At 43.1% G+C, this 25,224-nt stretch overlaps 1 protein-coding gene across 1 annotated transcript in view; it reads left to right on the top strand.

The window, feature by feature from the left end:
- LOC145409513 (uncharacterized) overlaps positions 1-25,224 on the top strand; it is a 90,172-nt gene that overhangs the window by 2,941 nt on the left and 62,007 nt on the right. The gene's annotated exons all lie outside the window — the stretch shown is intronic.

Genomic DNA, 25,224 nt, shown 5'->3' with positions numbered 1-25,224 from the left:
TTGAAAGACGGTACTTCTGACCAAACATTTTACCACCTACATTACACTTGAAATCCTTCACTCCTGAATGAATTGTCAGGTGCTGAGTGAGATTACGCTTCCTACCAAACAGTTCGCCACATTCAGTACACTCGTGGACATATAGGGCTTTCTCTGAGCACATCAGGCGAGGGAGTTTGCCTTGGGGACTTGGCGTGCTCTCCGAGCTCACCTGGCGCGGGAAAGCTCTAGGCTGTGCCCAGAAGAAACGTTACACCCGACTCCATCGATACACTATATACCAAAAGAAAAATCACGACTATTCTCCTTTCACAAGATAAATTCACTAAACAATTATATAATCAAAAGAACTAATCACTGTGTTTTGTGTAAATGGTGAGTGCACAATGTAAATCCTAACGAATTTTGCTAGGGCAGTTGCAATATGGCAATTAGAGGGAGTTTTTGAGGTGGCGTTTTCACAGCATCTGGACGTGGCACGGAGACAAAACTGAGAGTGAGTCAGGAGCTGGCTGACACCCCCTCTGCTACTCTTCTACACGGGAAACTAAGTGACTTGAATGACGTGTAGGGTACTTTTGCTTTACCCCATATGAAGGTCACAATTCTAAACTTCTGATTCTGAATGGATGCAGATATTAATTTTCTTTACTCTCAATCTGACAGGGAAAATTTAGTTATTCTAATTATCCCACACAAAGAGTCGTAAGTTGATCAACAGCGGTAGCTAGCATCCTCTCGGCGGAGGAATACATTACCCAACTATTACGTCATGTCCTCGGGTACTAGCTAACTAAAATTTTTAATGGCTTTCCCTTTCTATACGATATTATTTCTTCTATAAGCATGTTAATTGACAATATTATGACTTTACTATGATTGCATCAGATCTGATTTAATAGAAAATGAGTATAGATGATACGCCACTCAAATACTCCATGTATGCCTCCAGCAAAGCTTCACCTACAACATGTACAAATATTCTTAAGGACTAGCACAGCATAAATGAGATTTATGATCTTACAGCTACAGAAATAATAATAAAAAGAACATGTATTAACTACTGGGTACAAGCATGTTTCTATACCTTAAGCCTAGAATGGATTAGGGTAAACACTTACAAATGTATAGCTTACGTACTAAAGCCTTAACTTACATGACTGTCTCATGTTTTGACTTGTGGCATTACATGGTGAGGTTACGTTACGTATTCCCCTAGGATAGGTTAGGTATGTTGGGTTACATTTGGTTAGGTTTAGTGTGTTAGATGAGGTTACGTTACATCTGTTTGGTTGGGTTTCGTCTGTTCCGTTATGTTAAACCGGTGGTGCAGTATATTTTTCTGGTGGTTTTTGATGCGATTTCAGTTGTTTGCTTCATTTTTTTTTTGGAAAATGCTTGATTTCACCTACTTGTCCAATCAAAGTTCATGATTGGAATAGAGGGGAAATGAGGCATTTCTAACAAAAATGAAGGTCAAAAACATTCGAATTGCATCAAAAACTACCAGAAAAATATATTGCACTACCTGGGGGGTGTATTGTCCACTTGTAAAAATTTACCGTCTTTCCATATTTCCTGTTAAAATTAGTCTTTCACAGGTTACTTGTTATGCTTCATAAATTACCGCAGATAACAGACATTTCAAAAGTTTTACCTGTGACATACAGGCATACCCCGGTTTAACGACATAATTGGTTAAGTTAGGAAAAACCCTATCGTTAGGCGGGGTATCGTATATCGGGGTACTTTTAACATGTAATGTGGTGTGTTTACCAGCCTTGGGTTTTCCCCCCAGCCAAGCCCCAAACCCACCCAATTGAGCCCAAAAACAAGTTTAAAGCCAATCTAAATAGCCTAATAGCTGTCAAGGAAGCTAACCTAAGCCTGACACCTTTAAATAACTCACTAAAACCAACATATAAAATCTGAAAATTGTCAAATATAAGTCCGGAAAAATCAAGCCTAGTAAACTGTTCCCCAAGTTAACAATATTCACCCCACCTATGGCTAAAACACATGAATCTAAGCCTATAAATAGTTTATAAATCAATGTAAACAACAATTTTAGTCTAAAATATCAAAATTGTAAAATATCTTGGTGGTAGGTGGTGGCGACCATAATCCACTCACTTGATGTAGTGCTGCCTACTTCTTCCTTAGCCTTTATCATTCTTCTTCTGTACCTGCCCTCCTCTCTTCCTATATCTCCCATCTTCCCTGTCACTTCTTATTGCTGTTCTTTCCTTTACAGGTGGCTTTACATTGAGTGACAAGCCAAATGGTTTCCTGTAAGCCAAGAAACCATTTACAACGCTGAGTGGTAACCATATAACCAACCCATACGTGCTGCCTACATGTCAACAGGTGGGTTAGTGGAGGGTTAGTGCTCCTCCCTGTAAAACCAATAATTCAAAGTCAAATGGCCACCCCTTACGGTATTGTGGCGTCAGGCAGTAGTTGTAGTAGATAGTAAAAAAAAAATCAAAACCCATCGTTAAACCAGGGTTCGGCCATCGTTAGGTGGGGTTTGGTGGTATTTCTACCCCCATTGTTAAGCCGGGGTATCGTATATCGAGGTATTGCTGTATGTGGACTTGTTTATATCACAGAGACTGTCACCCCGACGAAGGTACCACCAAGAGCAAAACTTGCTGCCCAGCTCTCCAAATGCATCTTACTTTTGTTGTAGTTTCAAAATCTCCACTGATATTCGGTTTGGATAATTTCAGTTCATTAAGTTAGGGTAGAATATGGTGGGTTAGAATAGCCCAGATTAGATTATGATAACTGCATAAGATTACTTTTAGTAAATTAGGACTCGGGATTTGGCCTGATAGGTATTCAAGGGCTCACTAGGTTAGGTTAAGTGGCAGTCCTAGGTCTTGCTGGTTGTGTTCCATTTGAGAAGGAACCTCTAAAGGTTCCTGGACAGTTCCTTATCAAGACAATTCGTTGTCAAAACATGGATGATTCTCTTTCAGGACAATTCGTGGTAAATTTTTAGAAGTACCGTAACCAACGTTTTTTTAAAATTACTTTTTGGTTTCAAATGTTTCCAATAGTGTTTTAAGGGGGGAAAATCCCTCTTTTGGAATTTTCAGTAAGATTTTCCAAAGTGGGTTTATCCCCCAAAGTCAAGATCAAAATAAATTAAAAACACACTAGTTTGCACTATACTAACCTAACCCAACCTAATCTTGGCCTAACCTGACCTGATCTACCTTTAAGGGTCTAGTTCTGAGTCAGAGGTCCAGGTTGAGAGTCATCTGGGTCCACTACCTCCTCTTCCTTCAGTTCTGGTGATTCTGGTTCTGGTTCCAGTTCTGCCACAGTGTACTGTCACTGTGCTTGAGGTTGCTGTGGAGGGTACAATTTAGCCACCTTGATGTGGAAGTCGTGGAAAGTGTCCTTAGGTGGCCTGTGGAGGATGTCTATGGAAGATGTCTATCTTCTTGATATTTGCAGGGCAAATTACACTCTTTACACTGTACTTTACTCGGGAAAACCCTGTGTTTTCTTAGTGGTTCAATAGATGCTTCGTTAATACTGTGGTAGTCCTTGATGTTCTGCCAGTAATCTGTGCAACACCCAATACAAGCTTGGAACTCGAGAAAACGTTCCTCACTACCAGAAGCCATGACTACTTTCAAATCTTGAGCTTCCTGCATCACCCACAAATACTTTAAGGTGACTAGCTAGTTTGACTAACGACTGTTGTGGTTGGCTGGTTTCAAAAGTCCCTGTTTCTTGAGAATGCCTGATTGGCTGCTTTTAAAACTCACATACATATGAAAGTACATGCCGAGTACACTCGAGTCCAGCCGACATAGACCGAGTGCACACGCCTGCACCAGCCAATATGGTGCGACTTTCATCCGCTACTAAGTGATAGTTTAACCTAAGCCACTGCATGACTAGCCTACCCCTACAAAATTCGCTCCCCCATCTCAAACTAGGCTTAAAGTAATATATTGAAAATTGGTAACATTGATTACTTCTAAAGTTATACCCAATTCACACCCTGGACAATTTCCTGTCATTCAGTAAATATACTTGATATTAATTGATAAATACTATAGTAATTAATTTTCATGGGAACTCTTAAGGTCTGTGTTTATTCAATAGTGTAAGCTTGTATATTATTTAGCTATGAGTTTGACGTTTATTCATTTAATTTAGTTTCTGCTGTGCTATAGTCAACTTCAAATTTTATTTTGTCATTACCCATAGCTAAAAAATATTTTAACCACCCATAGCTGTCTTCCTTAAATTTTTTATGGCACTACAATATCCTGGGTATATTTTAAAATGACTTTTGAAGAGATACAAGTATATATTCATCTCAACTGACAATATCCAATGTATTGCGTCTGATTGGCCAGAGTGGACGGAAACCATGGGGAAAGGTATGGCTGTGTCTCGACCGATGTCATCCCATGCGCAGGCAAAGTGATCAAGTTTAATTGGACCAGTGGATAATTAACCAGTGACAGAAGGGATTTTAATACCATATTTCCATTTTTCTTTGCACTAGAAGCATTATGTTCTGAAAGAGCTGCCCCCTCATTTCCAATGAGAAATACCATCAATAATTGTCTTATTTAGTGGTATACAAAAACCAAAAGCCAATATATATACAGTGATCCCTCCAATATCCGATGTAATAGAGCCAAAGGCATGTCCAGATAGTGATCCTGTCCGGATATTGTGCTCCAGCCTCCTGGACTTGTACTTATGGACCCTAACTCAGAAAAACACCTATACAACTCCCTCTGGACATGCATAGCACCTATTTAAGACCCAAATCACACCAATAAGGGACATAAAAGACTGAAATAAATGCAAAAGGACCATAAAATGAGGTTTTAGAGGTAGGTTTATACAATATTAAACATTCTGGGTACTTACAACAAGTCCCTGGCTCCTGGACTGGTAAAGTAGGACTCGCCTAAGTTTGCGGCTGTGGTGTGGCCTGCACCTGTGTACAGTGTTGCCACGTTTTCTATACCGTTATCTCTCTCTCTCTCTCTCTCTCTCCTGGCGGGAGATGTGAGCCACCCTGAGTACTTTTGATTCTTTTATAAGTTGTTTATAATTGTGCTTTCATTTGTTAATTTGGTTTTGTTATATTTAGTGATATTTATCATTTTTTGTATACGGCGACAGATGACCCATTATTGCAGTACCATGATTGATTTTCATTCATTCATTCTCTTTCCCCTTCCTCCATCTCTCTCTCAGCCTGACAATGCCTCCACATCATTTCCACACCACCCCTGAGATCAAGGCCACCGACTGGGTGTGGAAGTGTTGCCGCTCGCGAGTGAATAATGTTTTTTTTTTTACTTCAGTATTGGCATATGCCTACTATTTTGTCCTACATATTAGCTTATGATTATAAATGTGATTATTCCTCGCCCTTAAAATTACGGTAAAAGCCAGTAAACGTGAGCATTTTTCCCTAGCAACACCTGTACAAGCTATGGTTGGGTCTACGGAGGGGTACGTACTTTACCTTAGGCCAGACTAGGTGTGTCAGTATTGCCACTCACAAGAATTATATGAATTATTTTTTTTAACTTTGGATATTGGCATATTTCTTCTTTTTTTCAGGCTCATTCTCTTATATCCATAACTGTAATATTATTACCCACCCTAAAACTACGCTAAAAAACATTAAAAGTGACTACAATTTCTTTTAGCAACACTGTACAATATGTATGCCATGTTTCTGTGTTACTGTATAAATATTTTATGCATAATAAGATTACTGTTGATTCATCCATCAAAATACACAAGTGTAAGTTTTATTCATCGAATTTATCGTATTTTTTTTTTTTTTTTTTTTTTTTTGTGTTCGACTCTGGGCATAGGCTTCACAGCCTGCTATCAAGGCCCAGCAGTCCTCCTACATGCCATACACCTCTACATGTCACCACTTCGGCGCTAACACCCACCGTCCATATTGAATACATGCTAGGGCTGTCTCATACAGGACTGGTGTATTGGTATTAGCGGGGGTATTTTTACGACATGTCGGCGGGTCTTCTGGTAGATCAGTAAAGCTTGAATTAATGAAATTCAAATCCTTAAACTGTTCCCTGCCACAGCGGGGATTTGAACCTGGGTCCGTTAGAACGGCAGGCCACCTCTCTACCGATTGAGCCACGCCTCCCTTGTACATAAATAGCTTCCGTTTCACATTGCAAGTTGGGGAAACGTGGCACCATTGTACCCAGGTGCGGGCCACACCACAGCTGCAAACTTAAGGCGAGTCCTACTATAGTTATGGACCCTAACCTAGCCTAACTCAGAAAAACACCTCCCTACTACACATGCATAGCCCCTAAGACACTATTCATACCAATAAGGGACATAAAAGAGTGAAATGAGGTGTTAGAGGTAAGTATGGAAAATACAGTACAGTACAATATGAAACATTCTGGGTACTTACAGCAAGTCCCTGGTCATCTCGATGAATAACCCGCCTCCTCTCAGACTCTGACAGTAAGGAGTTCCTGAAGCACTTGCAGTACACTGTTCATGAAGTCTTGCACAGAACTTAGTCATTTGCACTCAGAATTCCATTCTCTTAACACTACACACTCTTGTCTTACTTGCACTCCATTGTACCTTAATGAAATAAGTGTTGCACTGTGCACTTTAAGTCTTTCCACTCAAAAACCATTTTCTAAACAAAACACACTCGTTAATTTACGTTACATTGAGAGTCCATTAAATCTTTGTCTTTTCACTCAGAACCCAAATTCCTTAACACTGTGCACTGTTTTCACTGCACAACACTGTAAATTCCCGTGTGGTCTAGTGGAGAAGTTTTTGGCGTCTAATCACTGTCAGAGTCTGAGAGTAGCACATGCAGGTGACCTAGGGGTGTGTCGCTGGGTCATGGTGATGGCGTACCCACTGCAGACGACTCTAACAAGAGGCGCAAACTCATGTCGAGTGGTGACTCCACCGTGCCTGATGTGCTGGGCTGTGGCTTGGAGCATGAGGGCCTGTCTTGGGGAGGCAATGGAGTGGAGCCAGGGCTGGGCACAGCAGGGGTCACGGGCCTGAAAAAGCTGTCAATGATTGATTGACACAAGGAACGATGATTTTGACGATTAATGATGCGCTGCCTGAAAGCGTGCACTTCCTCCACAAGTCCCAAGGGCCCCATCTCCATGTCGCAGTCCGGGTGCTCCAGGTAGTCCAGAACGAACTCTAAGTGTTCCCGGAGTGTTCTCAGGTTGGGGATGGCTGGAGTAGTGTCACGCTGAGAGGAGTCCGCATCATCATCACCGTCCTCGTCGGAATCTTCAAACTGGGTACTGACACCTGCAACTGAAGATGCGATCTCGATATCAGACATGGTCTGATACCCAGAATCGCCCTCGTCGTCATCCAACCACTCACGCACTTCGTCCACATCAACATCGTCCCCATGCGCACGTAGACGTGCATGGAAGTCATCCACGTCAAAACCTAAGAAATTGTGCTCCACATCTGTTCCGAGAAGCAGATGAGACCAACCATTTTCTAGAGTCTTGATAGGGATTTCCTTCCATGCACTGGCCCAGTTGTAGATAGCAGACTTGATGTTGTAGCGACGAATGTTTTCCAAAGTCCGCTGGCCTCGCGTGTCCCGTCCCTCCCTGTGCTCGTCCTCGTCCTCGAGAACAACCATCACCTTGTCCAGGAACTTCCGGCGGTACAGCCTCTTCGTTGCCACGAGCACTTCTTGGTCCATTGGTTGGATGAGAGCAGTAGTATTAGGTGGCAGAAACATGCACCTAATGCGGCCATTCTCAGCCACCAAGTCCTTGTCGCACGGGTGGGCAGGTGCATTGTCGAGGAGGAGGAGGGCCTTTACCTGGTCGCGTGGGATTCCCAGTTTCTCCGTATGGTAATGGATGACCTCCTTGACTAAATGGCGGTGGAACCAGTTTTTGAAGATCTGGGCTGTGAACCATGACTTCAAGGAATGGTACCAGACAACAGGAAGGACATCCATCACCCCACGAAGACACCGAGGCTGCTTTGCACGGCCAACAGTAACGGGCTTGAGCCGGTGCATGCCGTTAGCATTGGCACAACACAAAGCAGATATCTGTTGCTTGCAGAGCTTGCGACCAGGTACACGCTTCTCTGTCTCCTTGGCTAGAGTGTTCGTAGGAAAAGAGCGATAGAATAAGCCAGTTTCGTCAGCGTTGTAGACTTGACCGAGAGGTAGGCCCTCCCTGTCGATCAAGTGCTTCACCTTGTGCCGAAACTCGTCTGCTCCATCCTCGTTGGCGTCCAAAGCTTCGCCATGAGACTTACGGTTGGTAAGGCCATGTCGTAACTTGAACGTGAAGAACCAATCTTCGGATGTCTTGGAGTCTAGGGCGTCATGAAGCCTGGCGAACTTCTCAGCAGCAGCCTTCAGCTCCGTGCCACGCATCATCACACCAGCAGCACGTTGCTGTCGATACCAAATCAACGTGGAGCGGTCGACTTCTGCATACTTGGGAGTATGCATCACCTTCCTCTCCACATTGCATTTGCTTTTCGACGAGAAGTCAGCCGTGTACTACATGAGTTTGTTGCGGGATCTCTTGATATCAAACAAAGTAGATTGGGCCAGGTTGAATTCATGGAGGATGCGTGAGATAGACCATCCCGCATCCACCTTGTCCATTATCTCCCTCTTTTCTCCAGAATCAAAGCCACTCTCTTCTTCTTCTCAGGCGGCGGGGCCATCATCACACACACGAAGGAGAGGCACGAGAGCAGCAGGAAAGCCTGCAGAAGGTAAGGCACCATCACAAAAGCGAGCACGTGGGCGGCCATGACGATGAGCGTGCACACACAACAAGAGACGAGTGGTAAGTGGAGAGGATGCAGGGGCGCTCTAGTGGACGTCGGCAGAACAGCGCACCAGAACACAGCTGGCCTGCGCTGTGCGCACCAAGTTCAAATTACGGGCGGGAAAAAGTCGGATTTTTTCTGAATTTTTTGTGGTTTTTGGCCAATTTTGGGAATATCAGATCCCGTTACGAAAATGTCCGGTTATTGGGGAAGAAGGAAAATGGGCGTCCAGATATTGGAGGGATTACTTATATATGTATATATATATATATATATATATATATATATATATATATATATATATGTATACAGTAATCTCTCCAATATCCGACGTAATAGAGCCATAGGCAGGTCCGGATAGTGGTCCTGTCCGAATATTGGGCCCCAGCTTATGGACTTGTACTTATGGACCCTAACTCAGAGAAACACCTATACAACTCCCTCTGGACATGCATAGCACCTATTTAAGACCCAAATCACACCAATAAGGCACATAAAAGACTGAAATAAATGCAAAAGAATCATAAAATGAGGGTTTTGAGGTAGGTTCATACATATTCAACATTCTGGGTACTTACAAGTGCCTGGCTCCTGGACTGGTATGTATGGACCCTAACCTAGACTAACTCAGAAAAACACCTTCCTACTGCACATGCATAGCTCCTAACACCCTATTCACACCAACAAAGGACATTAACGAGTGAAATGAGGTGTTTGAGGTAAGTATAGTATGGAAAAAAGTACAGTATGAAACATTCTGCCTACATACAGCAAGTCCATGGCCATCTTGATGAATAACCGCCTCCTCTCGGACTCTGACAGTAAGAAGGATTTTCTGAAGCACTAGCAGTACACTATTCATGAAGTCTTGCACTGAACTTAGTCAGTCGCACTCAGAAGTCTGTTCTCTTCACAGCGCGCACTCTTGTCTAACTTATGCTCCATTGTAACTTACTAAGTGTTGCACTCTGCACTTTAACTTTTCCCACTCTTCTAACCATTTTCTAAAGCAAAAACAAACAAGTCTATTTACATTAAATTTAGTTCAGAAATTGTCTTTTCACTCACAACTGTAAATCCTTAACACAACGCACTGTTTTTTTCACTGCACAACATTGTAAATTTCTGTGTGGTCTAGTGAAGTTCTTGGCATCTATTCACTGTCAGAGTCCGAGAGTATCACTGGCAGGTGATCTAGGGGTGAGTCGCTGGGTCGTGGTGATGGCGTACCCACTGCAGACGACTCAGAAGATAGACGCAAACTCACATCGAGCGTGACTCCACCGTGGCTGATGTGCTGGGCTGTGGCTCGGAGCATGAGGGCCTGTCTTGGGGAGGCAACGGAGTGGAGCAAGGGCTGGGCACAGCGGGGGTCACGGGCCTGAAAAAACTGTCAATCATTGATTGACACAAGGACTGACGATTATGACGATTGATGATGCGCTGCCTGAATGCACGCACTTCCTCCACAAGTCCCAAGGGCCCCATCTCCCTGTCGCAGTCCGGGTGTTCCAGGTAGTCGAGAACGAACTCTAGGTGTTCCCGGAGTGCGCTCAGCTTGGGGATGGCTGGAGTAGTGTCATGCTGAGAGGAGTCCGCATCATCGTCGCTGTCCTCGTCGAAATCTTCAAGCTGGGTACTGACACCTGCAACTGAAGATGCGATCTCGATATCAGACAATGTCTGATTCCCAGGATCGCCCTCGTCGTCATCCAACCACTCACGCACATCGTCCACATCAACATCGTCGCCATGCGTACGTAGACATGCATGGAAGTCATCCACGTCAAAACCTAGGAAATCGTACTCCACATCCGTTCCGAGAAGCAGATGAGACCAACCATTTTCTAGAGTCTTGACAGAGACTTCCTTCCATGCACTGGCCCAGTTGTAGATTGCAGACTTGATGTTGTAGCGGCGAAGGTTTTCCAAAGTCCGCTGGCCTCGCATGTCCCGTCCCTCCCTGCACTCGTCCTCGTCCTCAAGAACAACCATCACCTCGTCCAGGAACTTCCGGCGGTATATGCTCTTTGTTGCCACGATCACTCCGTGGTCCATTGGTTGGATGAGAGCAGTCGTATTAGGTGGCAGAAACATGCGCCTAATCCGGCCATTCTCAGCCACCAAGTCCTTGTCGCACGGGCGGGCAGGTGCATTGTCGAGGAGAAGGAGGGCCTTTACCTGGTTGTGTGGGATTCCCAGTGTCTTCGTCTGGTAATGTATGACCTCCTTGACGAAGTGGCGGTGGAACCAGTCTTTGAAGATCTGGGCTGTAAACCATGCCTTCAAAGAATGGTACCAGATGACAGGAAGGACATCCATCACCCCACGAAGACACCGAGGCTGCTTTGCACGGCCAACAATAACGGGCTTAAGCTGGTGTATGCCGTTAGCATTGGCACAACACAAAGCAGATATCCGTGTCATGAATCAGATTTGCGACATTTCCCTTTTGAGAGAAGCCATGAACTATTAGTGGAAAACTCACTGTGTATCGCTCAGTTAACCGTTTCTCTCTCAATTTCGGGATGTACTTTTCAAAACATTCGTCACTGTTTCAAAAGTGACCGATTTAATGCACGTCACTAAGTGCTCTACTGAGCGATACTATTGTTTCTTTATTGTTCGCCCCTGCTTGCCTCAACCGTTAAAAAATGCGGCCTATCGCTCCCATTTCTTTCCCACGACTTAGTCAGTCGAGTGTTTGCTGTGACGGAGAGAGGTCCTGTGCTCCAGAAGTGAGAGTAGAGAGAGGTCAGCTAGTACCCAGACTCCGCTTGACACAGTTTCTCCAAGCTCCCACCCTTAGCTCTCCAGCTTTGGGTGATACACCGCATTCATCGACCAGTATTTCATTTTTGTATTTTCCTAGGTTTAAGAGTTTAGTTAAGTGAGCTGTTTCCTTACATGCTGGCCGGCTGCGCCGCATGTTGTGATCTTTTCTAGGCGTAAGAATTTAGCTTTTGAGTGAGTGAGTGAGTGCGATCTCATTAATTTGATTGGAAATGTACGTTAAATTTATTTTGTAATCAATAAATTTAACAGTTCTTTTGCTTGAGCTTAATGTAATGTAAACTCTTGTTTCATTTCTCCACAATTAAGCTTATTTTCCATATAGCTCCTAGCTTGCATAAACGTTTTGCTATTCATAACTGGTACTTAGGCCAGTCTTGTATTAAACTTAAAATCCGTTGTGCCTCCTAGGAGTTAAGCACCAGCAAGAACCTGATACTGTTATTAGTATTAGTTATTTATTGTCAGGGGTGAAGTAACTTTCTGCAGAGGCTACAGTACAAATAAACAGCAATTGAGTGATTAGTCTCTGCTGTGTACTGTCGAGAAAGTTTATAAATTCTCGTTCTTAGAGAATCGTGTGAAGGAAGCTAGCGTAAAGTAATCGTTGCTTGATTTAGTAAGACAATCATTGTCCCTGCTCTTCAATATTATTGAATATTATTATCAATCAAATAATATTTAGCATTTATTTTAAAAACTCCGTGATATATTTTAAAAACCCCGTGATAATTTAAAAACCCCATGACAATTGGCGACCTCATTCCAGGATATTAACTCCTAGCTCTAAAGCTATTCACGAGATAGTACTCACTCGTTCATATTTAGGTATTTATTATTAAAGTTTATAGGCATAAATTTTCTGGTGTTTACCGTTGATTTAGCAAGTGAATTTTGCTTTATTAATCAATAGAGTACTTAACTCTGGTTTATTCTTGGTAACGCCAGACGATTTTATTCGCTCCTGGGAAGTCACCGTACCCATTGTGTTTATATTGAGTCTTCCCAGTCATTTGCATTTTTGCTCTAATCTTTGCCAGTTAACTAGATAAGACTGGTCACCACTAGCTTGTGTCTGTACTCTTTACTTGTGTTTATTAGTATTCGTTTGCGAAGCAGTCAGCACTCAGTTTTGTTTGCTTAATAAGCTAGCATCATGGCAGCCAGTGCTTATGTACAGGAAGCCAAAGATATGGGCCTCACGGACCCAGAGAAAATTCAGAGTTACGTTCTCTCACGGTTTAATTACGAGCAAGAACGTGAGAAAGATGCTCGTGAAGAGCGTAGAATCCAACGCGAATACGAGCGCGAACAACATGAACGTGAGCGAGAACAGCGCGAATACGAGCGAGAACAGCGCGAACACGAGCAGAAACAACACGAGCTCGAGTTAGAAAAAGACCGACAACAGCGCGAACACGAGCAAAAACAACGCGAACTCGAGCTAGTACAAGAGCGAGAACAGCGCGAATACGAGCGTGAACAACGAGACAGAGAACGAGAACACGAATGTGCCGAGCGAGAAGCACGCGAAAAACATGAACTTGAAGTGCTGAAGCTCAAGCGAGATTCCTTGGCTTCAGACACATCTGGTGCAGTTAATCCAAGCTCCACTAGCGCTCTTCCTACACATGTCCTGGCGACCCCACGCATCAAGCTTCCTTCATACAAGGAAAGCGAGCGAATCGAGCTGTACATAGCTCGTTTTGAGGACATGGCAGACATGTATCAATTGGATGAGGCAGCTAAGCGGATCCAATTTCTTAGTTTATTTGAGGGCCCTGCCTTCGATATTCTCCACAGAATTCGTGGAGACAATCTCATGTATGAGATGATGAAAGCTGCACTCATTAAGGTGTATGGTCTCACAGTAGACAACGCCAAAGTTCAGTTCATGCGAGCTCGTCTCCAAGACAAGGAGACAGCTGTTCAGTTCCTTGATCGTCTCACTGCTTACTTAAATGAGTGGATGGAGAAAGATGAAACTCCTTCCACGCGTGAGGAGATAATTGACCTTATGCTGAGTACACAGCTAGAGAGGTCGTGGCCTGCTGAGCTCATAGCACAGCTTAAGATCTGCCAGGTGAAAGATGCCAACCAAATGGTAGAAAAGGCTGACGCATTCTTTACTGCATATGGGTATCAAACTCGTAAGCAAAACACCTGGAACAGAAAATCTGATAAGTCTGGGAAGCCGTCTCAGACTGAACCCCAGCAACAAGGCCATTCTCAGAATAATGGCCAAGGTCCAAAACCGCAGTGGAAGGACCAGGGGCAAAACACTCAGAAACCTGAGTGGAAGAGGTACAACAAGTACCCTAACCAGCAGCAGTATCAGCCACGCAACCGACCGTCGGGACAAACTTTTTCACCACCAGCTCAAAAAAGGCAGGAAGCGAACGCAGCCTTCATTCCTCAGCAGCAGCACGGTGGTCACGTCCCTACCAGTATGGGTACTTCCCCACAGTTCACTAGTCCCACAGTGATAGTGAACCCCCCTCCACAGATGGCCAATGTTCCATCTTCCCAATATAATTCACAAGGCACAATGTTTGCCGCATCAATTCAGCAGCCTCATGAGTGGCTAGCTGCTTCCTCCACAGGCCCTCCTGTAGGTGACAGTACCTTCCTTGTTCAGCCAGGGTTTGTGGGAGACATTCCTGTGAAGGTCCTGAGAGATAATGGTTCCTCAGGTTGCTCTGTCAAGCAGAGTCTAGTTCGGCCTGAGCAGTATACAGGTCGACAGATCCATGCAAACCTTATTGATGGATCAGTGAAATTGTTCCATGAGGCATGTATCCAGGTGGCATCTCCATTTTATACTGGTACGACACTTGCAGTTGTCATGCCGGAACCTTTATTTGACCTAATTGTAGGCAACATTCACGGAGTCAAGGATAGTTGCTCCGATGATGACGCTACTCAGACTTCGGCTGCTGCGGTAACACGAGCCATGGCTGAGGCTGCAGACTGTGTCACCCCAGTGATCATTGAATCGCCGCAAGATCTGATGTGTAGTCAACTTGTTGTACAAGAACAACATTCTGACCCGACACTTGCTGCCGTGCGGAACAAACAAAAGAGTCGAGTGATTAAGTATTCACGGGGAGGTCAAGCCAAGTTCCTTCGCAAACAAGGACGGCTCTACCGTGAGTCACGAACACCCGAGGGTGACGTTCGACTGCAGTTTGTCGTTCCCGCCAAGTACCGCCAAGCAGTTACAATGGGGTCATTGTTCATCCTCAGGAGGTCACACGGGCAAAAGGAAGACCCAGGGCCGTATCCGAGCTGACTTTTTCTGGCCAGGGATGGGACGAGACATAGATAGTTTTGTCCGTTCCTGCAGTGTGTGTCAAAGTAACACCACTAATCAGGGACATGTCCTTCCTGTGCCGTTCGTAACCACACCTGTAATCTCTGAGTCAGTTGAGAGACAGGGTAGTGGTGAAGTGGATGCAGACCTGACGTCTCGCCCATTGGCCTCACAGGACACATTATGTCCAGGGCCTGTAGATACATATTATGTACCGTAGGTTAAGGGGGAAGTTCGAGAGAGAACTCCGCAGAGGCGACTCGAGGCTATGGAAGACCCGAGTTTGCACAAGGATTCTCAGCTCCCCGATATTAATATAAGTACTGTAGGTTAAGGCACAGGTTGAGGACCCGTGTGCAGTTTGAGGCTATGGAAGACCCGAGTTTGCACAAGGATTCTCAACTTGCCGACACTAATCGTGTGCTATAATTAATGGCGACCTCGAATGTACGAAGCTTAGGCTGTCATTTGTATTTTTCAGCTAGAGCGTACTTTTCGTAGCATGTACTGATTGCTAGGCAGAGAGAGTAATTGTAACGTAATAAGAATTTTGTCTCATTGACACTTTTGATGCTCCACCTTAATTGGTTTTGCAGGTACAGCAATGGGTGTAGCAGTTTTGCTGTGCGGGCCAGCTGATCGTCTGCCGCACGCTGCCGCCTCTTCTCCTCTGCCTTCGTCGTCGCCATATTATTTACTGTGTCATTTTACACGTAGGTACAGTTACACAACAACTGTCACACCTACACCGTGTATTACATACACCACGCTACACAACAATTAGTTGTCCGTGTAAATGTAGCGACTTTTCGCTCAGTTTGACCTGAGTACAGGATTTTCACCGTCGTCACGGAGTTTTTCCCTCAAGCTTGCTTCTATTAACGTAAATACGAGTTTTTTTTCGCTCACTGGCGACTGCGACTTTCTCCTGTAGCAGGATAGCACACACACCACAGTGTGAATCTTGTGTGAATTAGTCAGGATGTGTACATATATACTGTATATATATATCCACAAATTTTTTCCCATAAGGAAAAAATTTAATTTTGTAGGGGCGTAATGTCACGAATCAAATTCGCGACATTTCCCTTTTGAGAGAAGCCATGAACTATTAGTGGAAAACTCACTGTGTATCGCTCAGTTAACCGTTTCTCTCTCCATTTCGGGGTATACTTTTCAAAACATTCGTCACTGTTTCAAAAGTGACCGATTTAATGCACGTCACTAAGTGCTCTACTGAGCGATACTATTGTGTCTTTATTGTTCGCCCCTGCTTGCCTCAACCGTTAAAAAATGCGGCCTATCGCTCCCATTTCTTTCCCACGACTTAGTCGAGTGTTTGCTGTGACGGAGAGAGGTCCTGTGCTCCAGAAGTGAGAGTAGAGAGAGATCAGCTAGTACCCAGACTCCGCTTGACACAGTTTCTCCAAGTTCCCACCCTTAGCTCTCCAGCTTTGGGTGATACACCGCATTCATCGACCAGTATTTCATTTTTGTATTTTCCTAGGTTTAAGAGATTAGATAAGTGAGCTGTTTCCTTACATGCTGGCCGGCTGCGCCGCATGTTGTGATCTTTTCTAGGCCTAAGAATTTAGCTTTTGAGTGAGTGAGTGAGTGCGATCTCATTAATTTGATTGGAAATGTACGTTAAATTTATTTTGTAATCAATAAATTCTTTTTCTTGAGCTTAATGTAATGTAAACTCTTGTTTCATTTCTCCACAATTAAGCTTATTTTCCATATAGCTCCTAGCTTGCATAAACGTTTTGCTATTCATAACTGGTACTTAGGCCAGTCTTGTATTAAACTTAAAATCCGTTGTGCCTCCTAGGAGTTAAGCACCAGCAAGAACCTGATACTGTTATTAGTATTATTTATTGTCAGGGGTGAAGTAACTTTCTCCAGAGGCTACAGTACAAATAAACAGCAATTGAGTGATTAGTCTCTGCTGTGTGCTGTCAAGAAAGTTTATAAATTCTCGTTCTTAGAGAATCGTGCAAAGCAAGCTAGCGTAAAGTAATCGTTGCTTGATTTAGTAAGACAATCATTGTCCCTGCTCTTCAATATTACTGAATATTATTATCAATCAAATAATATTTAGCATTTATTTTAAAAACACCGTGATATATTTAAAAAAAAACCTGATAATTTGAAAACCCCGTGACAATCCGTTGCTTGGAGAGCTTGCGGCCGGGTACATGCTTCTCCGTCTCCTCGGCTAGAGTGTTCGTTGGCAAAGAGCGATAAAATAAACCTTTCATCAGCATTGTAGACTTGACCTAGAGTGAGGCCCTCCCTGTCGATCAAGCCCTTCACCTTGTGCCGAAACTCGTCAACTCCATCCTCGTTAGCGTCCAAAGCTTCGCCATGAGCTTTACGGTTGGTAAGGCCATGCCGTAACTTGAACGCGAAGAGCCAACCCTCGGATGCCTTGAAGTCTAGGGCGTCGTGAAGCCTTGCGAACTTCTCAGCAGCAGCCTTCAGCTCCATACCACGTACCATCACACCAGCAGCACGTTGCTGTCGATACCAAATCAATGTGGAATGGTCGACTTCAGCAAACTTGGGAGTAAACATCACCTTCCTCTCCACGTTGCATTTGCTTCTTGACAAGAAGTCAGCCGTATACTGCATGAGTTTGCCTCGGGATCTCTTGATATCGAACAAAGTAGATCGGGCCAGGTTGAACTCGCGGAGGATGAGGGAAGAAGACCACCCCGCATCTACTTTCTCAAACATCTCCCGTTTCTTCTCCAGAGTCAACACCACTCTCTTCCTCTTCTCAGGCAGCGGGGCCATCATCACACACTAATAAGAGGCACGAGAGCAGCATGAGTGCCTGCAGCAGGTAAGGCACCACCACAAAAGCGAGCACGTGGGCAGCCATGACGACGAGTGTGCACTCACGACGAGAGACAGGCGGAAAGTGGGGAGGATGCAGGGGCGCTCTATCGGACGTCGGAGGAATGACGCGCCGCAACAAAGCTGTCCCGCGCTGCGTGCGCCAAGTTTAAATTACGGGCGGTAAAATTTTGCTTTTTTTTTTTTTTCGAATTTTGGGGGTTTTCGGACCATTTTGGGAATTTTGGGTCCTGGGACAAGTATGTCCGGTTAGTGGGGATGTTCGGATATTGGGCGTTCGGATATTAGAGGGATTAATGTATATACACAGTACTCCCTCCACTATCCGATGTAACAGAGCCAAAGACATGTCCAGAAAGTGGGTCCATCCAGATAGTGGGCCCCTGCCTCCTGGACTGGTACTTAACCTGCCACGTGCCAGCTATTTTTAGCCCTATGGGTCGCCCCAGTGCCAGCCATTTTTTGACCCTTTTTTTTTTTTTTTTTTGGCTAAAATGATAGATTTTGATGTGGAAACAACGGATTTCACCATTAAAATGCTCACCGAGGCTTGGAAATGTTTTTTTTTAAAGTCCTGCATACTTGTGTATAGGTATAGCTGCTCTGTCACGCTTACCACGTACGTGAAAGAAAGCCGTTTTCTATGTAAGGTATACTCAGGTATTTATGCTGGGAAGGTATAACAATGTTCTGTACACTTTTCTGATTACTTACTACTTCAGCATCTATCACAATTTGCATGTCTTTCTCACTGTGAATGCATTATCTTACACTTACTTGAAGATAGGTACAACCTGACTTCATTACATACAATCCTGGCATTTACAAGAAGGTATTTACAACTTGACTACACTATATAGTCCTTACACTTACAAGAAAATATTTACAGCTTACACTTACATGAAAACATTTACAAAATGCCTTCACTATGTACAGCACCGGGTGAGGCACACAGGCAGAATGAGGCTGAGCGAGCATGAGGGGGGAAGTGAGTGAGTGTATGGCCTTGACAGCCTGGGGGATGATAGAGGAACAGTTACCGTACATGCCTGCCAATTTTTACTCGGAAATCTTGAAAAACGTGGTCACAGTGATCTTTTTAAATTTAAACCATTTTAAAACGGCACTGGCACTGGCCGCGGAATTATGTTAGACCATATTAAAATGACACTGGCATGCGGCAGCTTAAGGACCCTAACCCAGCCTAACTTTGAAAGCCACCGGACATGCATAGCACCTATTTAAGATCCTATTCATACCAATAATGGACATAAAGCATGAAATAAATGAAAAGGAACCAGAGAATGAGAAATTAGAAGTGAGTATGGAAAATGCAGTATTTAGTAGTGTACAGGGTACTTACAGCACGTCTGTGGCCACTTCCTCTGAGGCTCTGGCAGCGGTGAAAATGCTCTTGAAGCACGTACAATAATCCAGTGTTGTGCTACACTTAATTCTTTGCACTGTGAGGTATAATTGTTTAACACTGCACATTCTGTTCTTAATTGCGCCACACCAGTTTCAACCACCAAATTGCACTCCACACTTAATCCTTTGCACTCTAAATTCAAATTTCTTAACACTGCACAACACTGTAAATTCCCAGTTTTCTAATTTCGAGGTATTGCAGTTTATTCATTATTTATTCACAAAAATGAGCAGTGCGTCATCCATTGCGATGAACATCTCCTCACAATGGTGGTTAGGTGGTAACTGGTGAGAGTGGAGGAAGGAAGGGGTGAAGGGGCCGTGGTAAACACAGCTCATCTGTTAGGCGCCATGTGCCAAATTCAAATTACGGATGGGAAAAAAATTCGGATTTTGCGGAGATTTTTTTTCTTTTTTTGGCCATTTTTGGGTTCTGAAGATCCAGGCCCACAATGTCCGGTAAGTGGGGAGTCCGGATAGTGGGCGTCCGGATATAGGGATTCTATCTATCTATCTATTGCCAAACGCCTCGATCCCGTTTGGGGAGGCCACAAACAAATCGCCTCCAAGTCGCCCTGTCCCCCGCCATTTCACTGCCCTGCTCCCAACTCACACCCCCCTCTCTCATATACCTCTCCACCCCATCCCTCCACCTCATCCTCGGCCTTCCCCTCCCTCTTCCCCCCTCCACCTCACTCACATACACTCTCTTCGTCAGTCTTTCACCCTCCATCCTCTCCACATGGCCAAACCACCTCAGTGTGTTCCTCATAACGCTTCCTATCACATCCACATCCACACCACAATGCTCCTTTATATCCTCATTCGTCAGCCTGTCTCTCCATGTGACTCCACAGGCTCCTCTTAAATAACTCATTTCCACTGCTCTCACTCTTGACGTGTGTCCTTCCAACAACGTCCAAGCTTCACTTCCGTACGTTAGAGTTGGTATCACAATACTGTCATGTAGTAACTTTTTCACTTCCATGCCCACTTCCCTGTTTCTTATCACTGCTTTCAAAGAACCAGCAACCTTTCTTCCCTGCTGTACCCTTTCAAGCACTTCACCCTCCAAACCTCCATCCTTACTCATCACACTACCCAAGTACTTAAACGTACTCACATTTTCCAATTCCTCACCATCCAACCTCGCTGTGCATTCACTGACTTGACCTCTCTCAAAGACCATCACTTTACTCTTCCCTACATTCACTTTTAGATTCCGTTTCTTACACACTCTCCCAAACTCATCCACCAAGCCTTCCAGCTTCCCTTCGTCTTCACTCAAGAACACAGTATCATCTGCAAACAACAGTACAGGGAGTTTCCAAACACTATCCTCTCTCACCAGGGCCACTCCAACATCCACTATCCTACCTTGTACCTCTTTTATTACCTCATCCATGTACAGATTGATCCACCATGGAGACATGACACATCCCTGTTTCAACCCAACTTTCAAAGAGAAAAATTCACTTAGTTCACCATCCACACGCACTGCAGCCTTCGCACCGTCGTACATACTCTTCACAGCATTCAACAACATCCCATCTACTCCATATATTCTTAACACTTTCCACAATCCTTGTCTATCCACCCTGTCATATGCTTTCTCCAAATCCATGAAAGGCGCATACAGCTTCTTTCCCATCTCTTGAAACTTTTCCACTAAAGATCTAAGAATGAATATCTGATCTACACAACCTCTTCCCTTCCTAAAGCCTCCCTGTTCTTCTCCAACTAATTTCTCTGTTCTTTCTCTAACTCTGTCAATAAGTATCCTACCATACACTTTTCCTATTATACTAAGAAGACAAATGCCCCTATGATTACCATACACTTCTTTTTCCCCGTTTCCTTCGTACAAGGGAATAATTATACCTGACTTCCAATCCTCCGGGACTCTACCTTCCTCCAGTGCCAATCTGCACATCTTCCACATCCATTCTACTACTATCTCTCCCCCATGCTTCAGCATCTCACCACACACTCCATCAATTCCTGGGGCTTTCCCCGATTTAACTTTCTTCATTGCTTCCACAACTTCTATCCTACTGATTTCTTCCTGTCTTCTCACCTCCCTCCTTCTCCCAGCCATTCCCCAGCCACTTATACTCGTATTACTTCCATCCTCTATGTTCAACAATTTCTTAAAGTGTTCTCTCCATCTTCTCACTTTTTCTCCCTTCTCCACTAGTAATCTACCATTTTTATCTTATATAGGGATTACTTATACATACATATATATATATATATATATATATATATATATATATATATATATATATATATATATTTTTTTATGTGTCTGGGCATAGGCTTCACAGCCTGCTATCAAGGCCCAGCAGTCCTCCTACATATCATACACCTCTACATGTCACCACTTCGGCGCTAACACCCACCGTCCATATTGAATACATGCTAGGGCTGTCTCATACAGGACTGGTGCATTGGTATTAGCCGGGGTATTTTTACGACATGTCGGCCGGTCTTCTGGTAGATCAGTAAAGCCTGATTTAATGAAATTCAAATCCTTAAAACTGTTCCCTGCCCCAGCCGGGATTTGAACCTGGGCCCGTTAGGACCGCAAGCCACCTCTCTCTCTCTCTCTCTATATATAGAGAGATAGCGTATATATATATATATATATATATATATATATATATATATATATATATATACCGTATATATATATATATATATATATATATATATATATATATTGTATATATATAAATATATATTGTATATATATATATATATATATATATATATATATATATATATATATATATATAAATATATATATATATATATATATATATATATATATATATATATACAGAGATAGCCCGATTATCCGGGCTATATGGTGTTAAGGGGTGCCTGATTAATCCGAAAGCACGATTAATCTGGCGGAAACACAAGTACTGTACTGTTAGACTGATTTATTTACCGGTAAATGTACACTTAAGTACCAGAATGACCTTTCCAGTTCAATGTATATTCCTCCAGCTTGTTTCAGTATTTTTCAGACTATATTCAGTTCGGTAAATCACGTTTTCTTACTGAAAGATTTCCTCCCTGTTAGTATCGTCACGTTCTAAAGCTGTACCTACGATTGTTTCCAGCACAATGGACGAAACTCATCGTACTCAAATGTGGACTTCGTTTCCCAACTTCCCAACTGAAGATTAGGTTAGGTTACATTATTAGGTGCAGTTAAGCTAGGTTAGGCCAGGTTTAAACACTTAGATTAGAACAGTGTCTTCTGCCATTACGTTAACGAATCAAAGAGTCGTCACACCAGAACAGATAAAAACAGCGGGGAAAGATTTAACAAGAAATGTTTATTTACCAACCCAGAAATAATCAGAAAAATATAACAGACTATCAGGATGAACTGATTTGGTAAGGTGCTTTTACTGCTTACAGCAAAGCGTATGTTTACCCCCCTCAAATACTCAATGTTCGTGAGTTCAGAAATTTGTGTACTCCCGTGGCAGACCTTGAAACCATTTTTTCAAAGTTATAAAGTCAGTTTCTTTTTCTTACAGATGTGAAAAGACTCGTCTGGTACACCTGGCTTTTTCCTCTCCTCCCTAAACCCATCTTGTGATTTGTTATGATTCGTGAAAGAAAATTAGGGGGCATGTTACATTAGAATTTAAACATAAAGTTAGGGTGCATGTTACTTTAGCATTTAAACATATCGGCGAAAACATCTGGGATGAAAGGACCGCCGAGCTGTTTGGGATTGTAGAGTAGGGTCGTATAAACATACCAGTGACCTTGGTTCCCTTCCCAAAATTGTTCGCAGTTTTTATGGCTCTCCCTAACTTAACGTTACTGACACCGGTACAGTAAAGCATTGTTCAAGGCTAACAGCCATAAGGGGTTAATGGAATACATTATTGTTTGTATCAATACTCTCTTTCACACATACACGAACGAACAAAAGAATGTGCAATAAATGTACACTTAACTGTAAGGAGCAGAAATAACTGTATGCTCTGTCGGTCCGAAATGTGTTGGGAAGCGACATCGAACAATGAATGTGGAACTGAATGCCACCTTACAAGAACACTTGAGATGAAAGTATTTTTCTTATTAGTAAACATAATTGTTCCATTTCGTCCCCTATAATTGTGAAACTCTTAAATTTTCGTCCAAGCATACAGCGTAATAACCTTACCAATTCAATTCATATTCTCTAGTTTGTTTTTGTATTTTTCTAGTTTGTTTTCTTATTATCATAACGTTCCTTAAGCCTTACCTACGTTTGTTTCCGGCATATTGGAAGAAACTTACTCATAATTAGGGTGCATGTTACATTAGCATTTAAACATATCGGCGAAAACATCTGAGATGAAGTGGCAGGCCGCCTGACTGTTTGAGATGGTAGAGGAGGGTCGTGAAAACATACCAGTGACCTTCGTTCCCTTCCCATAATTGTTCGCAGTTTTTTATAGCTCTCCCTAACCCAACATCCCTGACACCGGTACAGTAAAGCATTGTTCGAGGCTGACAGCTATGATGGGGTTAATGGAATGCATTATTGTTTGTATTAATTCTCTCTTTCACACATACAGTACACTTAAGAACGAACAAAAGAGTGAACAGTAAATGTAAGAGGAAGAAATAACAATGCTCTGTTGGTCCGAAATGTGTTGGGAGGCGCGATACCTAACGAAAAATGCAGAACTCAATGCTAACTTACGAGAACACATGAGATGAGTATTTTTTTTTTTTTTTTTTTCTGATTAGCAGACATTCTTGTTTCATTTCGTTCCCTAAAACTAGGAAACCCATTACTTTTCGTCTAAGCATACAGCCTAAAGACCTCACCAATTCACTTCATATTCCTCCAGTTTGTTTTCTGTTTTTCTATTTTGAGGGTAGTAAATTACCTTCTCTTGCTGAAAGATTTTCTCTTTTATCACGTTCTTTAAGCCGTACCTACGATTGCTTCGGGCATAATGAATGAAACTCATCGTACACAAAAGTGGATTTAGTTTCCCAATTTCCCAACTGGAGCCCAGGTTAGGTTAAATTATTAAGTAGTTAAGCAAGGTTAGGCTACGTCAGGAGTAACAGTTGCCTCACCAAACTCCATCCTACCACCCTTGTGATCGAGTTGTGAGCAGGAGATGTGGGTGGGGGCAGGGTGAGCAAGACTTTCTCTGGTTTATCCATGCCTCTCTCCCTAGAAACTGGATGCTTCCTGTTTAAACCGGAGCTATCGTACGGATAATTCTATGAATTACTATACCACTGAACCATTGGGTCACGGCCCGGATATACCGAAAGCTGGATAATCCGAGCCTGGATAATCGAGCTTCCACAGTATATATATATATAAAAATACAGGGTGTAACGCGACGTATGACAAAAACTTACACCAGTGATCTATCATGTAATTTTGAGTATATTTTGTTCTATAGACATATGCTCTCTGCGACCCCAGTTCAGTACCCAGAATTCGGCTGTTTTGTGTAAAAGCTTCGTCTCTTGCATGTGCCATTGGGTGAGAGCTTTGCCGGGCGACGGGAGACGAGTATTATTAGCTTATACTGTACTGTACATGAAAATCCCATATCCTATCAGTACACACGAGTTTTAAGAAGAAACTTTACGTAGTCTATTGATTCTTTAACATCAAGGCATGCATTCATGCAATTCTTTTGCACAAATCGACTGTAATTAAGGATTAAATTCAAATTTTATGGCTTGCAAGGGAGTAGGGAGGGAGGGAGGACAGGCTGGGGTGTTGTGCCAGTTATGTAATAATTGGTTTGTAGGATGTAGCTACCAGCATTATCATAACACCCACAGCTCATTCAGTGAAAGAACTTTACTGTATTGAGTAACTAGCATCATTCTAAGTCAGGAGTAATATTATTATTCATTACAATTTTTCTGATGCAAGTAAAAGTGGCACCATTTTTTTTCATATGATGTTGACGTGAGAACAG

Source organism: Coenobita brevimanus, chromosome 81, assembly GCF_032717465.1.
Source record: "Coenobita brevimanus isolate Jiangsu-jjx chromosome 81, ASM3271746v2, whole genome shotgun sequence".
NCBI classification, from domain to species: Eukaryota; Metazoa; Arthropoda; class Malacostraca; order Decapoda; family Coenobitidae; genus Coenobita; species Coenobita brevimanus.
This window is presented reverse-complemented; position numbering and strand designations above follow the sequence as displayed.